At 36.8% G+C, this 5,161-nt stretch overlaps 1 long non-coding RNA gene across 1 annotated transcript; it reads left to right on the top strand.

The window, feature by feature from the left end:
* Positions 1-1,836: 1,836 nt before the first annotated feature.
* On the top strand, positions 1,837-3,383 carry LOC141591108 (uncharacterized). The gene is made up of 3 exons (XR_012520661.1): positions 1,837-1,871; positions 2,400-2,745; positions 3,320-3,383. It is a non-coding gene; the product is annotated as an uncharacterized LOC141591108 (long non-coding RNA).
* The last annotated feature ends 1,778 nt before the right edge of the window (positions 3,384-5,161 follow it).

The following is a 5,161-nucleotide window of genomic DNA, read 5'->3' as shown; positions in this document are numbered from 1 at the left end:
TCGGGTGATGCCTGAGAAGGGGGAGAACGTGAGAGCGGCGGAGGATAGGCCCAGGTTGGGGAGAGGACCTCGTCGTGTGAGGGAGAGGACAGTTGAGACCAGACCACAGCCAGTAGCACCACAACAGCACCCTTTTCCTTATTACCCCTACCTCGATACCCCGGAGACGCGTTCGAGCTACTTGGCAGAGAGAGTGTCATCTACTTTGACACTCCAGAACATGCATGAGATGGCTTATGCTCAGGGTATTGGGACCGAGGGACCACATCCAGTGTGGTGGAGCGGAGTTGGGGACTACAGTGGGGTTTTCCACTCTTACAGGGTGGACCAGACAGCGCGAGGGACACCTCAGTCCTTTGCTTTTGGTGGCTTGACCCCATGGTATGAGAGTCCAGGCGCTGAAGCAGGGGTCGATGCGGGTCTTGGGTCATCAGGAGCAGGCACCTCGGGAGGGGATGGTGGTGAGATGAGATGATGGACGAGCAGCAGCAGCAGCAGGAGTGATACTCCTTTCTTTCTCTTTGTTTACGGTTGTTTGTGTTGGATGGTAGTAGGTGTTTTAGTTGGTACTTTTTACATTTGGTTTGTATGGATGGCCATAAGGCCGTATTCGCTTGGTTTAAACTTGTTGCAGGATTTTGAGGAGTCGGGTTGTCATCTCGACTCGCGTTTATGTGACACCTTACATATATATATATATATATATATATATATATATATATATATATATATATATATATTGTTTTATGACGGGAAAACTTCGAGGGTTTTAACCTGTGGCTACTCGACAGAGTGTCCCTCACTCGGTCGATTAGCTGCAGATGTGCCGAGGAGGGAGTATTCTGATCTCAGGCTACTCGATCGAGCATCCAAGACACTCGATCGAGTAGCGGGCACTCGATCGAGTACCCTATATACTCGATCGAGTAGCACTGTTACAGGAACTTTTCGTTAATTAAATTGTTTTAACGATCATATCATTTCAAGTTTTGAGGTTTAATATGGTTGTTTATGATTAGTAACATGTTTGGACCGTTAATTTCATATGTTGGGAGCCGTGTTTGTGTTTTGGATGCGTATTCGTAACGAACAGTGCAAGTAGTAGTTGGTTCTTATTGCATTCATTTTACATCCGTAATGTCTACTAATTATATTTCACCGGAGTTGTGTCTTTCCATCACTACTACAATTTTGGGCTAAGAGGACGCCATTTAGAGTACGGTTGGGAACGTGACCGTCTTATTTCGGTCAAATATTTTGGCGCCATTAGTAATCACATCAATAGGACGGTTCATAGAGACACCCGTCCTCATTGTAAAAGTAACAAGGACGGTTGGTCAATAAAACCGTCCTTTTTTTTAATATAAACAAGGCGGTTACTTAATAGAACCGTCTTCTTGGTTTTTAATAGTGATGATCAAAATTCCCTTTGTCGTTGGTTATTTCCTCTCTTATTCACACACTTATTATTTCACCACTGTCAAACACATAAACTCCCTCGTTTTACCGTAGCATGAGATGCTACCATCATCACCGCGTCTCTATACTACCATCAGACACTACCACCAGCGCGCCTCCCAAACCACCACCATCACGCACCGAACGTCCTAAATTAGGTGTGCCAAAATCCAAGGTAATTTCAATTTTATCTCAATTATTTCGTTTCACTTTTAATTCTGCATGTGAACAGATCGTCACTTTACATATCGATCTCGGCGAAGCTGTAAGTTTTTCCCCTTTTCTCAATCCTTAATTGGATACTTTCTTCAATCAATTTATCATTTTCAAGTTTGTTTATCATTGATCTATGACATTTATCCCAAAATCGCAATCTCCAGGTCGAAAATGTCAAGGCTTTGCTCGAAGTCGAGGTGAACAATTTAACTAATTGCTTTTTTGTAGGGTTCTTCATATTTACATTTTTTTTTTCATATTTCGATTCATATTGGTATTTAATATCTACGGTTTTCCCATGAAATGGTTGTTCAATGGAGATTTTGTTGATAGTACGATTGGTGGTTTTAGTTATGATAAAAAAAATTTGAAGATAGGTTTTATTGATAACTATCGATCTGAATTAGGGTTCATATGATATTAGGTTTTTTTTGCTTCTTTTAATTGCGTATCTTAGTGGTGTAATTGTGGTACTAATATGTTACAGAGTACTCGTATTATATTTGTTTTCATATTGTGATTGAGGGGAAATTCGTTGTAGGAATCTTAAGTGTGTGTATTATGGAATAAATTAACAAATCGAATCAGCTTCTGGTAATTTTATTCTCTTATAGAGTTTTTATCTCTTATAAATTGTATGTTACTCAAGAAGTACTTAGTTTTTAACCAACCATGCGATAGTTGTCTTATGCTTTTATATTCTATTGAATTGATTTGTTGAATAGGTGCCATGTTCTCACAATCTCATTGATAAGAGTTAAAGACTATGATTCCATACCATATCAGGCGAGTTTTAACTAGCTTTATTGTTCACCTGATGACGATATCATCAATTATATTATAGTTTACTAAACAAGAACCTGAATTATGCACTATAATAGCTTTAAGGACCCAATCTCATTTTTTATAGCTTTTGGGGGCTGATAGACGGACTCTTCTAACGCCTGTTAATTTAAGAATCAATTGCTAATTCATTTTATTTTGTTACATGTTTAGATGTCATATACAAAATTGTGTATTGTGATGCACCATGGAGGGACATAGCAGATGAAACTGTTTGTTATAATGGAGGTAATGTTAACATTTATAATGATATACTCCGTAGCTAATGGTGTTGACATAGGACTTTGCACGTAAGGGAAGAATAAATTTTATATAGAAAGACAAGCTGCAGATTTTTGCTCATATCAATGTCTAAAGCACATAGCTGGACATAATTTTGTGGATAAGTCAGTTGTACTTTCATTTTTGCTAGACAATTTCAAATGAGATTTAGTGGATAAAATGTAATGTATATTTGTTGGAAATTTTTGTTTGGAACATATGTAATGTAATGGGTAAGCAGCTCTGTTTAGAACATTTGGTTGACAAGTCGGTCTGTTTTTGGTGGAGAACTGTTAAAATCTCAATATAATGTAATGGGTAAGCAGCTTTGTAGTACATCTAATGACTAATGAATTTTTTTTGGTTTGGTTAATAATGAATCTTCTTTATTTTAGCTTTTAAATTTATTGTTTGTAATGAATGGTTAATTGGATAGAAGTTAGATCGGGTTCTTGTTCTATACTTAACTCATTATATTAGGGTTATGGCAGATTATTGACTGCTTTGACTACGATGTTATCATGATCAGTTGGTTTTGCAGGTTGTTGCTGTTGTGAAATCTTCTACCCGAAATGGTCTTGGTGATATGATTTTGACCTTGAAGGTATGTCGACGACTGAATGTTCATAGGAAAAATATTCATGTTAGAATGCGTATCCTTGATTTTTATATGTGTCATTTGTATATAATTGAGATTAAATGTTCTCTTTTATCTTTAAGTTATTAGTGTCATCGTTTTTTATATTTGGTATTTAATTTTATGCTATCTTTTCCAATTTGTGTTAATGAGATGATATCTTTTTGGGGAAATTGCAGGAGACCCAAATTGTGGGTGAGAACCATCACCACCTTCATACAGGCGATGAAATACACCAAAACTGTCTCTATTGCCGCCGTAACCACCGTCTGCTGCTCTTCGCTCTTAGCAGCACCAAAGGTATAATTCACTTTTTTTCCTGCTCAACGACCATAGTTATTCTATTAGTACTTCCATTACAATGATTACTCAATTTGACCGTTGTTGTGTGCTCTGAGCCTCTGATGTATGCTATTGTTTCAATTCGTGAGTGTATTTCCCTTAAGTAGAAAGCAGCAACCTTAGTTGTTTTCGCTTGTTGTCGTAGTTTTTTTGTGCTTGCACAAAACTTCATGACTTTTTTCATACTAACTACTTAATCTCTTCTTATGTTGCTTAAACTATTGCTATAATGCATCTGGTAAAAGGCTCAGTATAACTATTTATACTTAAGTTGGCCTCCCACCACCACCCCTGTATCAAACCAAACTAATAAAGCTTGTCGAACAACTTGAATGGAAAATAATAAAGTTACCTCTTCAATTAATAATATTTTTCTCTCCTAAATTATATAGTCTATGTTTTATTGTTGTGGGTTCGTTGTTTATAATTTGTAGTTGACATGATTTCGATTTAGCGTCCTACGCAGTCCTTTAGAAGTGTCTTATGTGGATATACTAATATTACTTCAAGTGTACGTCCTTTAATTTGTTTCTTTAGTTTCAATATTTACTTCATTTTTTTATAAATTACACGCGTTGATATGTAAATAATTGTAATTGTGTTTTTTGGTTACTTTGTATGTAGTTTATGATTAAAGCCCCAAAGACATACTCGGTTGAGCAAATTTGATGAGGCGCGGGACATTTGGGCAACATATGCATTGCAGTTTAAGGCACAAGTATTTGATGACAACGTTTGAAGTATTTAGGCGGCTGAACGCTTGGATGTTATCTAGATAGCTTAAGTAATGGTGTGTGGATGGAAAAACTTGTGGTAGTGCTTGTGTTAAACTGATTTCGTTTTGTTTGGTTGGATTAAGAGTATAAATGTAAGATTTGCTGGATTTTTTGACATGTAGCAGTATATATTTAAGCTATACGACTATAGTCGTATAGGCTATGAATGAAACAATTTTTATTTCAAAAATCTAGTTGTCAAAGAGCATGGATTTGTGCCAAAAAAAATATTGATAAATTCGCGCTAGATTGATTTTTGAAAAAAAAAAAAGAATAGAAGACGGTTCCTCGAGAAAGCGTGATGAAGTTGGCGCAAAAATTAAGCGCGCAATATGTCCAAAACAAGACGGTTGAGACACAAGACCGTCCTCTTTATAAATGCAAAGAAGACGGTTCAACACCACAACCGTCCTCTCTTGAAAAGCAAAAGAGGACGGTTTGACTTTATTTCAACCGTCATCTTAGGCAACGAGGACGGGTGAATTAAAGACGGTTGTTTTAAGATTTAAGGACGGTTTTGAACCATCCTCTTTGTCTGTTTTTGTAGTAGTGCATATACATATACAAATGATATATACATGCATCCGCGTTTGTGGCTAGTTATTCGAATAAAGTTGCGTATGCTTTT

This window comes from Silene latifolia, chromosome 7 (genome assembly GCF_048544455.1).
Source record: "Silene latifolia isolate original U9 population chromosome 7, ASM4854445v1, whole genome shotgun sequence".
Lineage (NCBI taxonomy): Eukaryota > Viridiplantae > Streptophyta > Magnoliopsida > Caryophyllales > Caryophyllaceae > Silene > Silene latifolia.
Note: the sequence above shows the minus strand (reverse complement) of the source record. Positions and strands in the feature narration are given on the sequence as shown.